Here is a 14,099-nt window from a genome sequence, read left to right on the forward strand (position 1 = left end):
ATCCTTCTGGTATGGACTTGAAATAATAGTCAAGGCAAGAGGAATGATCATTTGTAAAAACTAAGTAATTAATTCAGCAGCAGTGAATGTTAATGCAATCCCTTCACACAGTCAAATACTAAATAATCCCTCCCACCTATACTGTCCCAAAAATGCAACCATTTAATTACATATTTCAAAGGATAATTTCCTACACAGCGACAAACTGATTCTTTTAATGTGATTTGTTGACACTAGGGAAAACTCAGTTCACTTTTTCACTTAAGTGACGTCAAAAGTTGGCACAAGAATTTGTAACAAACTGCCCCATGGCACACAGGAAAGAGATGTCACTGCACTCTGGGTTGGTTTGAAATTCCCTTCCTTGTATTTTGAAAAAGGCCATCAACAAATGTAAATAAATCAGATGAAGTTCAGATAGCAGATACAGAAATGTCATATTTACTGATTTGCTTCCAGTGAAGCAGAGAACCTTTTCAACCCAATTGAGTTTGATGTGATATCCAACTCAAGTCCCTGCAAGCAAGTGAAGTAGTCTGCCAAATATTTCATTTTGGTGTGTCCCTTTAAAGTGTGATTGAAAATATAAAATAATATTAAAAAGGCTGCTAGAGTCCATCACAAACTCCTTGCAATACTTATTTCTTGAAAGGGGCCAAGACAGTGAACTGTTGTAGTCAAGGTACTTTTGGACTCTTTCCATCTCAGAGGAAATCTGGAATCACTTTTCAGCCCCTTAAATATAAATTTTGTCCTGTTGTCGGAATCACTTAGAAGTCTGCAAGATAATGGTGTCAGAAATATTGATTTTCGATAATATTGGGATGCCTAGCTACTGCTTTGAAGACTGTTTCATACTGCCTTTTCTGCACTGTATCAGTATGTTGATAACTATCTCTGTTGGTTTCTCCTTTTCCTGAATCAGCAAATTATAACATTCTGCGTGCTTGGAAAGGTCAATGTGATCTTTTGTTCCTAGTAAGGAGAAGTAATCAAATCCATACACAATCAGTAATGATTGATGTCTTTATTTTTCTCATATTTCAACCCATCAATTCATCAGTTGGCATCTGACCATCTTATTCCAAGGCTTGCCACTGCTGGTAATCCGCATGCGAGCATTCCAGGCCTCTTATGATATTTTGTTCATTTGTTCACCTTCCTTGTGGGATTCACGGAGTTTACATTCAGATTAGCTCCCATTGTCAGCTCAATAACAGCAACTTAATTTCTCTATTTAGCAAGTAAACAAGAGAGTTCCTCCACTCTGTGACTAACATGCTTGAAACATTGGGCTGAATCTTCCCTTTTTATGTGTAAGTGTCCATTTTGGTGAGCTCATGGACAGTTTCCGTCCACACGAGCTGGGGACTTGTCTCGTGCGATCATCCAAAACTACCTGTCCCAACCCTCGCATCCAATGCCGGCTTCTTTCTGCCACTCACCATAGCCGGAATATCCTGGAACAAAGCAGCATTGCTATTGACAGCGCTGTCTTTCAAAGGCCATTGTGCACTCAGCTAAGTGCTAACAGTCCGCCCACCCCTGCACAACCCCCAACATCGGCACCAGATGTAGTAGATAAGGGGAAATTGAAAGAGGAACATCCGCTCTGCTATCTGGAGTAATGACAAGCAGCAGAGCAAGAGAGTCATTGATCTTCTCTACTCAACCACCACCCTCTATCTTCTTTCAGCTAGCCAATTTCTGATCCAAACCGCTAATCATTCTCAATCCCATGCCTCCGTATTTTGTGCAATAGCCTACCATGGGAAACCTTATCAAACGCCTTATGGAAATTCAGCTATGGAGCATGGAAAGCTTCAACAGCTGAGTCCAATAAAAATTTTGAGAGATTCATTTCACAACCATGTCCTGTTACACGAAAGAAGCATGATGCTCAAAAGTCCTGGACTTGACCTGACCCAAATGAAACAATAGTTGTGTGGGCCCTAAAATGACCTTAGATCCATTGGTCAATTCAGACCACATCTGCTGTATGCTGCATTTGCTCCTCCGACACAAGGACTTCAAGGTCGATTCTTCCTCAGATTCTTCTCACGATATTCTGAGTTTTCTTTCTTCACATATCACACTTGTTCTCAACTGCAAAAACCTTTCAAAGAGGCAACCTCAAGATGCACTCCCACCTTCCCAGTGCAATCTTGTCCTCTCAATTCATCTCTACAGTCCACTATTCTCAGACATTTGCTCTTTTTTTTGAACTTGCCACTTCTGAAACATTCCCATGCTTGTTAAACAAGGATTAATTAATTTTTTAAAACAAGTCAATTTAGGTGTGGAGAGCAAAATAAAATTTAAAACAGTATTTAAATGTACACCTGCTTTGGAAGAGGGCAATTCCGACAAACAATTTATGATGCATTTTTAGTGACAGAAACAAAGCATGTTCTGACTGTATAGCATGAAGCTGAAAGGATTTGAAAGCTAAATGTGTCCATAGCATAGTCATACTGAACTATTCAGACATTGATAAGAGCCAAGGATTTTGAACAGACAATGAGCAGCAGAGTCATTGTGAAGACACATTTATATTCAAAGTCTGGCTTTTGGAATGCTGAAATGAAAATCCACTGGTACAAAAAATATACCTTCTTGATGGTATCTTGTATTTAAATCATGTTGAGCAGTACTTAGGATGGAAGATTTTTCAACAGATGCTTTTGAAGTTTATTATTTGTCCAGCTGGTGTTGAAGAATTGAAACTGTTCATATTTGCATCAGGACAATAAATGTAAGCATTGAATCACCAATACACAATGCAACAAAGCAGTAGTTTGCAGCACTGAACATGAACATTAACATCATTTTTAACACCCTAATGATTAAAACTTCACATTCCAAATGCATCTGTCGTCTTTAAACTTGAGATAACTGACATCAACTCTTTTTTTCCCTCACTTTAATGCTTAAGCCTGTGTTCCATTCATAATCACATTGCTGTTTATGTGCAGCACTTCCAAATGCAGAGCTGCTATCTTGTTAGTTATGAGTCCTTCCCTTTATGTGTAACCTCCAAGTGAGAGTTGGATCACTGTAGGTCTGAATTGACCAATGGATCTAAGATCATTTTAGGGCCCAGACAACTATTGTTTCATTTAGGTCAGGTCAAGTCCAGGACTTTTGAGCATCGTGCTTCTTTCGTGTAACAGGACATGGTTGTGAAATGAATCTCTCAAAATTTTTATTGGACTCAGCTGTTGAAGCTTTCCATGCTCCACAGCTGGATAAACTAAATATTTGTTCTTTTCCTGGTGCCGTGCCACCTGCTGAGGCTGTCAAGCTGGAGGAGTAGAATTAACATGCACAGGCGAAATAAAGAGCTGCTGTACAGCCCCACCAACTTAATGGACTGTATCTCTGCACTGTGTTGACCTGCCACATGTTGTTAACGTCTGCTTACTCTTCTTTCAAGCTCATTCAGCCAGACTTGGTTCTCATCTCTTACTGATTAAAATAAAAATTTCAAATGAAAAAGAAGAAATGTCACTCACTGATAACTTGATATAGTAAAGAGTTGCAGTTTGTGCCAATTGCTGAAAGAAATTAACTGAAGTCTTAGTGAACCTGTAAAATAGCAATTTTTGTTCATGCAACATGTTATAAGTCGAGAATATATAAGACCAAGAGCTTTTATTTGCCCTTGAACTGGAGGCAGATGGGAGTGACAGGGGCTGCAATACAGGACAATGTAAATAAAACAACTCACCTCTGAGACAAAATTCTTCTTTCACCTTCAACATCCAATTGATTTTCTTTGTAATTTCTCTTTTGTCACTTTATTTCATCAATGTTACTGATATTATTTGCTACCTCTCAAGCTCTAATCACAATATTACCTGCATCCTCAATGTGACGAAAATTAAAATACTCTGACTGACACTTTGATGAAAGACTTCAAGCAGCACAAGAGAGGAGCTGCCTTCTGCAATTGGCATCTGTTTACGTACTGAACAGAAGCAGACTGGTGAGTACGGATAAGTTTTCCTCATACTCTAATTATAGTAAATAGGTTCTAAAGTTGTCAAATGGTTGGTCAGCTCAGCCAAGTGCAGTGTACATTATGTAGTATGTGCGAAGTTATGGAGCTGCCGTGTCCCAGTCACATCTGCAGCTGCACAAGCATGAACTTTGGGTTTCAAGCTTGAGCAGTGGCTGAATTCACTGTTGTGGATGGTATATTTAGAGAAGTGGTTCCACCAAATGGTAGGCAGCAAGAGGATGGGTAACCATTAGGTAGGCATTGCAGGAGTCCTCTGAGTATTACCATGCTTGCTAATTGATGTTCAATTTTGGGTGATGTTATAGTCTGAGGGCATCAATGTGACTCCAGGATAGTATGTTGCCTATCTGGTACCAAGTAAATGCTACAGGTTATTCTTCTGAAGTGTGGGTGATCAACCAGCGGTCATGGTTCAGGTTGGCACCAATGACCTAGGTAGGAATGGGAATGAAGATCTCAAGATTACCTCCAACCCCACATGCTATTGTCCTTCAAGAAATGAGTGATGAACACTGACCTTGGGGAGGGTTTAAACTAGATTGGCAGGGGGTTGGAACCTGAAGGCACATTCGGACCAAAAGATGAAAGGAAGAAACTAACCAAGTGTCTCTGAGAAAGGAAGCAGAGGCTAAAAAATATATAATACAAAAGGTGAACAGTATTAAAAGGTATATGTAAGGCATATAGTGAATAAAGTCAGTGAGCTGAGGGCACAGAGAGACATAATGCAGTTGGGTGTAGTATCATTATGGAAAAAGACAAAGATAGAACAGAAGTAAAATTTCTCAATTGGGTCATTGTAAACTTTACCAAGCTGGCAAATATGGTCTCGCTACAATAACTTGAAAGGAATTCAGTGACAAATCAGTGAGAAGCATTCAAAAGTGAGATTCTACACGCACAGTGTTGACATACTCTCCCAAAGAAAATGAATGGTCCTGCCAATCCTACAGTCCCCTGCTTATCCAGAACCACACAAAGTCAGGTGAAGAAGAAGAATAGAGCTTAAGACAATCTTAAAAATATGTTTGGAAGCTTTATGGAGTATAGAAAGTACAGGGGTGGATTCAAAAGGGAAGTTAGGAGAGCAAAAAGAGGATACGGAAATGTATTGGCCCATAAAATTCAGGAAAATCCAAAGATATTTTATCAGTACAATCAGTGAAAGAAGATGATTAAGGAAAGGATTGGGCTACCAGAGACGTACACGGTAACTTCAAGTCAGAGAGTCATACAGTACAGAAACAGACCCTTTGGTCCAACCAGTCGATGCCAACCATAACCCCAAACTAAACTAGTCCCACCTGCCTGTGCTTGGCCCATATCCTTCCAAACATTTCTTATTCGTGAACTTATCCAAATGTCTTTGGATAAATATACTCGCATCCACCACTTCTTCTGGAAGTTTATTCCAGCCATAAACCAACCTCTGTGCCAAAAAACGTGCCCCCTAGTCTTGAAATCCCTCACTTTAGGGAAAAGACACCTGCCATCCACATTATCTATACTCCTCATGTTTTTAGAAACTTCTAAAAGAAGTTCTGTAAAGACACCTCTCAACCTCCTACTTTCCAATGAAAAAAAGTCCCAGCCTCTCCTCATAACTTAAACCCTCTATTCCAGGCAACATCCTGGTCAACCTTTTCTGAACCATTTCCAGCTTCATAATATCTTTCCTGTAATAGGGCGACCAGAAGGGGTCGCACTACTCCAGAAGAAGCCTCACATTCTTTTGCCTATGTTGCCTGTGTTCTGATGATGCCACCTTCCAAAATAGTACTGCCCATGGCTTGCTTCTTCCATGATGGTGGTTTTCCAACCACTGTGGTCGACAGGGGCTTCAACCACATCCAACCCATCACCGTGCTTCCAACCTTTCCATCACTCACAACAGGTGAGTCCTGTTGTCCTCACCTTTCATCCCACCAGCCTCAGCATTCAAATGATCATTCTCTGCTATTTCAGACAACTTGTGTGCATGAGATGGGCCAAATAATTGTGGGCTGGTCAGTTTGGCCTTGGTGATGGGCAAATTTCTGGAATAAATATTGAGAGATGGGATTAAACAATTACTTGGAGAGGATGGATAAATTCAAGATAATCAACCTGGTTTTGAAAGGAAGGCTTCATCTTGCGAAAATTAATCCTTTTTTCAGGGCGTCACAAGGAGAGTTGATGATGGTAGTGTAGCAGAAGTTGTCTGCATGGATTTTAGTGGGACATTTGACAATGTCTCACATGGTAGACTGGTCAGAAAAAGCAAAGCCCATGGGATACAGAGGAACATGGCAATTTGGATCCAAATTGGCTCAGTGACAGAATATTAAGGATTAGAAGCATGTTTTTATAAATGGGAAGCGGTGTTCAGAGGTGTTTACAGGGTTCAGTGTTAGGGCCCTTGCCTTTTGTGGGACATATTAATGATTTAAAGATATATATGGGAGGTATATGCTTGGGAAATTTGCAAATTACATAAAAATGGGCTCAGGTCAATGATAGTGAAGTTCGACATCAATGGTTTGATAAAACAGCAGAACAATGGCAGGTGGAATTCAGTCTGGAGAAGCGCAAGGTTATGCATTTCAGAATGGCAAATGAAATAAGGGAATACATAATACATGGAAGGGTATTGAGAGGTTTGGAGGAATTGAAAGATCTTGAAGTACATGCACAAAGGTCTGTGAAGGTGGCAGAACATGGAGATAAGGAGATAAAGGCTTCACATGGGAAGCTTTCCTTTAATGGGCGGGGTACTGAATACAAGATCAGGGATGTTATGCTGAAACTATATGAAAGACATGTTCAGCTCCAACTGTGATATATTTGCCCCAGAGAAAGTAAAAGGGAGATTGACAAAAATATTGCTAGAGCTTAAAAAGTTTAGATATGAAGAAAGATTGGATAGGCTTTGTTTACTTTTCTTTGAACAGAAGAGGCTGAGGAGTGACTTAACACAACGGCTGGAGGAAGAGCACCTCATCTTCCACCTAGGAACCCTCCAACCACAAGGGATGAACTCAGATTTCTCCAGTTTCCTCATTTCCCCTCCCCCTACCTTGTCTCAGTCCCAACCCTCAAACTCAGCAATCTTCCTAACCTGCAATCTTCTTCCTGACCTCTCCGCCCCCACTCCCACTCCGGCCTATCACCCTCACCTTGACCACCTTCCACCTATCGCATTTCCAACACCCCTCCCCCAAGTCCCTCCTCCCTACCTTTTATCTTAGCCTGCTGGACACACTTTCCTCATTCCTGAAGAAGGGCTCATGCCCGAAACGTCGATTCTCCTGCTCCTTGGATGCTGCCTGACCTGCTGCGCTTTTCCAGCAACACATTTTCAGCTCTGATCTCCAGCATCTGCAGTCCTCACTTTCTCCTTAATTGAGGTGTACATGGTAAGGAGAGATAGAATGGACAGGAAAGATCTGTTGCCTCTTGAGGAAAAGTCAATTACCAGGAATCACAGATTTAAGGTGAATAGTAGCATGGTTAGAGGGGACACAAAGACATTTTTATTTTCCCAGAGGATGGAGGTTTTCTGGAATTTGCTGCTCATTTGAAACTCTCAACTCATTTAAAGATAACCTGGATCTGCACCTGAAGCACTGTAACTTGCAAAGCCAGGTTCTGGGAAGTGAGTAAGTGAGTTTATTTAGATGAGGTTGACATTATAGGTTGAATGACCTCTTTCAGTGCTGTAACTTCTTTGTGGTTCTGGTTTCCCAGGATCTCAGATCATGAAGCCTTCTTCCTTCTCTCTGTCTCTCCCTCTCTTTTGCTCTCTGTCTCTCTCTCTCTCTCTCTCTCTCTCTCTCTCTCTTTCTCTCATGCCTTCAATAATTTTCAGGCTTCACTTGACTGTCAGCTTAACATCACTCACTACCATTGCTAAATTTGCCTCATCTTTCTTCCTGCACAAACTCACTTCATGTCCTACATTATGAGCTTGCTTTCTCCCTGAAAAACTATCAGTTGGCACAGTGATTGTCCCTATCATCAGTTTGAGATGAAAGTGAGGTATTCTATTTGGTACAGATAGGTGCATTGTTGCATTATCTTCACCTATGCCAAGGATAAAGCCCAAACTGACAGAAGGAATTGCACTTGCTTTCATGTCACTGTAGTCCTTCACCAGTTGGCCAAAGAGAAGCTTTGACTGAGTTCTCTAACTGTATGTTCATGTAAATCCAAATATATATGGGTCTTTAAGATCCAAGAAAAAGAAGACAGCAGAAGAGTCAAATAGAGACCCAATCAAAAGATTGTTTTCATGTGATATTTTTCTGACCTCTTTGAATACCATTATGTTTCAAATGCTGTAGATTACTGTTTCACCAGAGGTTCCTATTACTCTATTGCATTTTAGCTGCTTTCTTATGAAGAGCTCCACTGAAAAGCCCTTGATTCAGAAAGCAAATTTGCTCAGGGAAAATTCAACACTGAGCCATTAACACCAGTAATTCATAAGACCTCAAGGTTAATATGGACGAGTAAAGCTCTTTGGCTTTAATTGCCTCATCCATCTCATAAACACAGTATCCAACAGTTCCTTCAATAACATGGTGATAGCACTCAATACAAGAAGACACATATTCAATACAAGAAATCCCTTATCAATGTCTATCAGTCTTTATAGAAGAAAAACAGTTCAAATATTTCTTTCATTTAACTGGGTTAAATCAAATCCACTGCTATGTTGAAGCCATACCTGGAAGTAGTTATCCAGATTTACTTTCCTTATGTAATTAAGTATAAATTTCTCTTTGTTTCTCAACCATGCATATTCTTTTTACATTTTATCCTGACACAAGAACTTAGAACTTAGGCTCAGGAGAAGGCCATTTGGCCCTTTGACTTTTGGGATGCAATAAGATCTTGGCTAATCAGGTTATGGTGTCAGCTCCACTTTCCTATAAGCGTCCCAGAACCTTTGAACTCATTGTCCAGATTAAACAAGTCCAAATAAATAATAGAGATGGCCTTGACAACAGCCACTGAGTCAGAAGGCTATGGCTTTTTAACATTCTTTCATAGGATGTGGGTGGCCCCAGCATTTATTGCCTATCCCTATTTGCCCTTAAGAAGCCAGTGGTGAGCTTTTTGAATTGCACCTATATGGTGTCAGTACATTGAAAGTGCTTTAAGGTTCGGTCCCCACTTCAGAGACTTCAGCACAACCACGGTAGATACTCTTTTGAAGAGTCGAAGACTTCCTCCCAGTACTCCTTCCAATAGTTATCCCTTGACCAACACCATTTAAAAGGAAACTTGAGTAGTTCTTCATGACCACATTATTTTTTGTTGAACAAATTGGGTAACACGCTTTCTACATTACCATGACTCCATTTTAAAAACGCTTCACTCCTATCACATGCTTTGTGACATCTCAAGATTGGAAGAGGTACAATACAAATGTAAATCTTGCTCTCTTTCTGTTTGCACTGTATGAAACAAAGCTATTGTGAGGCACTATCCCTCTCTTCCTTGTTTAGTTCAGACTTAAGTCACTTGTAAAAATTCCCAAGCAGCCGATGTGAATTTTTTGTTTATTTTCCCATGAGGAAGAAAAACAGGAGCACCAGGAAGACTGATTTTTTTTCCATTGCATCAGGGAGTTGATATTTCAAATGACATAGTTAATTTAAATCTCATCTGCAGTGCAAATCCTTTGCAGGACTTAGGGACAAATGTTGGTTGCAATAGTAAGAATGACACCATTGAGTATCTAATTAGTATGAATTGATATTTTAGGGCTTATTTGTATAAAAAGCCCACACTTACTTTTCTTCACTTGGTTGTTCAGTATCCTTCTGCAGTCTTATATCTTAGCCTGTGCAGTTCCTTACTATGCCATAAATTGGTTTATCAATGTAATTGCTCTCAACAGACTATTCTGAAGCAATGCAGCAATGGCCAAGCTATTTCACTCTCTGTTCCTGTTCAGCCAATTTTACTCCTCATTGCTGCAAATTGATGGCCTGATATCAGGACTTTGTGTGTTCATTAAAAAGCAATATCACACTGACATTTTTACCGCTCTCACTATCTCCTGCTCTCTGCCAAGAACATTTTTGCATTAGAATAAAAACTATTGTGATTGCTCAGGGAACGGTGAAATAGAAAAGCAAGGTGCTTCTCTCTCTGGTCTGCATTTTGCTTTAATATTGTATTTCATTTCATTTCTCAAGACTGAACAGCTTCAATGCAGAGATTTGCACTGCATTTCTGTGGTGGAGATCACATGCTGGCTATCTTTTCTCTGAAAATTGTCTGGTATGGGGGGAGGAAATTATAATGCAACCATTTTTCTGAGGAGTTGAGCTATCAGACAGAATTTTCCTGTTTTTGCCTTAATGGGAGAGGAGAGGAGTCAAAATTCTCAAAGCTCTTTTCTTCATCAACAATGTTTTTTTAAAGCTGTTGTAATTATTCTACATGACTTGAAAACTCAAAAACAGGTTGTGTGAGTAATTTTGTTGCTTCATCTCATAGAGTGTGGGAGTGCTTGGGTACGGAATAAAGAAGAGAGAAGGTTGGAACATTTGCTGAAAGGTTAGGATTTATGCTGAATTTATTGCCTCTTGTGATAGTTATAGCTATTCGAGAAACCCACAAAGAAGCTAAGATGTAGTTTACAACAAAACAATTTAAAACAGAGAAGGATGTTTGTGGTATTTAAAGTGCAATTGTAGCACATTTTCAATTAGCTTGTCATCTAATTATCAAGGACCAACCATTCAAAAAGAAACTTTTGCACTCTTGGCTGAAGTGAAAGGGACACAACATCCCCACCTCCTCAAAATCCCAGTGATCTTCATTTCAGATAAAGATGAAAAGATTTCCAATTTAAAAATGAAATGATGCTTCCAACAGTACTGTCATATATTAAACTGCCCAAATCATTAGAATTTGCAAATGCATGTCAGTTTGAAGCAAAATTATCACCGAAAAGGTTGCTTCTGTTGCTCTCACTCAACATATCAATGGTAACAATTCAACCTGTTGTAGCTAAGAGAAACCTTATACTTCAAAATTTACGATACAACTGGGTATCCAGATGAAAAGTTGCACCATCACATTAAAGAGGCATCTTGTTGAAAACCTCATAAATCTTAGAATCCTCATAACTATTCTGCAATAAATTATAACATATTATAGCACTGAAACATTTAGCCCAACAGGTCTATATTTTAATATATACACAAGATGAAATACAAAGGCGAAAACCTTTTTTTAAATAAGAATGACTATGCTTTTCCATCTTGCCACAGTGTTATTGCAATTGGAAAACAATTCACTGGCACTCTAAGTAGTGCAGTTGGCAGCAAAAATTTGCGAAGGATATTGCTAGATTAAGTGAGTGGTAGCATTGGAGTGTACAGAATCTGTAGAATCACAAGAGGATTATGTTGCAGAAGGTGGCTATTTGGCCCATCCTGTCTGCACTGGCTCTCCAAATGAACATTGTGACTTCTGCCTTTTCCCTAGACCTTTGCATTGTTTCTGTTCAAATACTCATCCAGTGACCTCTTGAATTCTTCAACTAAACTTGCCTCCGCCACACTTCCAGACCCAAATACTCATTGTGTGAAAATATATTTTCAACATCACATTTGCCACTTTTGTAAAACACTTCAGATCTGTGCCCTCTTGGCCTGATCCTTGTACAAACAGGAACAGTTTTGCCCTATCTATTTGATCCAGCGCCCTGATGATTTTGAAAATTTCCACCAGATCGCCTCTTAACTTCTTTCCTCCAAGGTGAATAGGCCCAAACTGTGCAATCTATCCTTACAACTTAAGTTTCTCATCATTGTAACTATTCTCGTAAATCATTTCTGTACTGTCTCTCATGTGTTCAAGTACTTCCTATAGCATGTTATGTAGGATTCATGTCACAATAATTGTGCTGAGTCCCACAAGTGTCATCTTGTATTCTATGTGGCAAAAGTGCGTACTACAGATGCTGGAGGTTGGAGTCAAGATTAGAGTGGTGCTGGAAAAGCACAAGACAGGCAGCATCTGAGGAGCAGGAAAATCGACATTTCGGGCAAAAGCCCTTCATCAGGAATCAGTCCTCATAAAGTGCTTTTGCCCGAAATGTCTGACCTGCTGTGCTTTACCAGCACCACTCTTGTACTTTATGTCCCTATTATTAAAGCTGAGGACACTGTATACTTTATCATCTGGCCTCTCTATTTTGCCCTGCCACTTTGAATAATCTGTGCAACTATACAGCTCGATCCTTCTGTTCCTGCATCTCATTAAGAATTGTACCTTTTTTTTATTTTATCAGTCTGTGCTGTTCTAATCAAAATGCAACACCTCACACTCACTCAAACTTCATCTACCCTTTCTGCTGACTTAGCTACGTCCTTTAAAATTCTGCAATGTCCTTTTGGTAGGTTGTAATGCTTCCTACATTTGTATCATTTGCAAACTTTGACCTATCCCCTGCACAGCACGACTGAGATCTTGAATATATATCAGACAAAATGAGTGTCCCAACACTGACCCCAAAGGAATTCCATGACAAACCTCCCTCCCCCCTAAAAATTATTTATCGATACTCTCCTATCGGTCGGCCACTCCTGTATCCATATCGCCTTTTTCTTCATGAGCTATAACATTTCTCACGTCTTTCATGGGCATGGTATCAAATGCCTTTCAAAAGTCCACTCACTCCATATCAACCCAATGCCCTCATCAACCCTTTCTGTTAATTTTTCAAAAATCTGCAACAAGTTATTTCGCCTTTAGTAATCCATTCTGGCTCTTCCTAATCAACCTACTGTTTTCCATGTGACCATTAATGTTATGCTGAATAATTGTTTCTTGAAGCTTCTCTGCAACTGAAGTTAAACAGACCGCTATGCAATTGCTGAGTTTATTCTCACAACATTTCTAGAACAATGTTGTAATGTTTGCAATTCTGCAGCACTTTGACATTTCCTGTAGGTCTAGAGAAGATGACTTTGGCCAGGACCTCTGCAATTTCCACTCTCACTTCTTTCAATATCCTTGGAAGCATCTTATCCAGTATTAGTGCCTTGTCAACTTTCAGTACTGACAGTCTATCCAACAATTTATCCTTATCAGTTTTGAAGCCTTGTACTGACAGTGTTTCCTCCTTAAGAATCAGACAACTGTTGGTGAGTTTAACTTCATGGTTACCACAACTCAGGCAAGGTTGAGAAGGCAGGCCTTCCTGGTGATCTCAGACAGTATGAAAATAGAACTAATGCTGCCATCATGACTCCACAGGTAGTTCTGCTATAACGCGTGTTTCTTAAGCAATTTGGCTATAAAACACAATTTGAGGATTAGATTCCCTACAGTCTGGAAACAGGCCCTTTGATCCAACAAGTTTAGCATGACCAATTCACCTGGCCTGCACATCTTTGGATTGTGGGAGGAAACCAACACAGACACGGGGAGAATGTGAAAACTCCACACAGACAATTGCCCAAGATAGGAATCAAATTCAGGGCCCTGGTGCTATGAGGCAGCAGTACTAGCCACTGAGCCACTGTGCTGCCCCAGAATTGCAGACTTGTTTTATAAAGTGAACTCTTGTTCACTGTTAAGTGATTTTCCCAGCACTAGGTGTCATGGTGTGCGGATGACTGGACTCTGCATCAGTATCACTTGCTTTCTGGTGAAGAACTTTGTGAAAGGTACAAGTGCTGTAGTCAGTAATTTAGTGTTAAAGTGTTAAATTTATTGCATTATTTCATTAAATAAATCTTTAAATCATATATTTTAAACTGTGCAATGTTTGTCTTGGCAAATTACTATTTTTGTTTTAATTTTTCCTGGTATTTTTGGTGATTTGCCGTGAACTGTCTTTTTCCCATCGGGACCATGATTTCAATTGCACAATTTTCCACAACATGGCACCACACAGGAACACAGTTATGGCATTAAAAGAGAACTCCCTGTTCATTGCAAACCAGCTGTTCAGCCTACTAAGCTAATCGACCCAAATAATTCACTCAATATAATGCTCTGTATCATGATAGGAAGCATAGCACCTTCATCCTGCATCTCCCACTCCCAATCTACCCTCTCAAGG

At 39.8% G+C, this 14,099-nt stretch overlaps 1 protein-coding gene and 1 long non-coding RNA gene across 5 annotated transcripts in view; one reads left to right on the forward strand and one right to left on the reverse strand.

Moving 5' to 3' along the window:
* The window catches only part of LOC122543135 (uncharacterized), a 164,961-nt gene extending 160,979 nt beyond the window's left edge, over positions 1-3,982 (forward strand). For all 3 annotated transcript variants that reach the window (XR_015754874.1, XR_015754873.1, XR_015754875.1), the window contains one exon: positions 3,843-3,982. This is a non-coding gene — a long non-coding RNA (uncharacterized LOC122543135). The remainder of the gene's footprint in view (positions 1-3,842) is intronic.
* The window catches only part of LOC122543134 (secreted frizzled-related protein 1-like), a 110,387-nt gene that overhangs the window by 41,730 nt on the left and 54,558 nt on the right, over positions 1-14,099 (reverse strand). The window lies entirely within an intron of this gene.

This window comes from Chiloscyllium plagiosum, unplaced genomic scaffold (assembly GCF_037043375.1).
Source record: "Chiloscyllium plagiosum isolate Xiang-an unplaced genomic scaffold, Cpla_swu_hap1 HiC_scaffold_48, whole genome shotgun sequence".
NCBI classification, from domain to species: Eukaryota; Metazoa; Chordata; class Chondrichthyes; order Orectolobiformes; family Hemiscylliidae; genus Chiloscyllium; species Chiloscyllium plagiosum.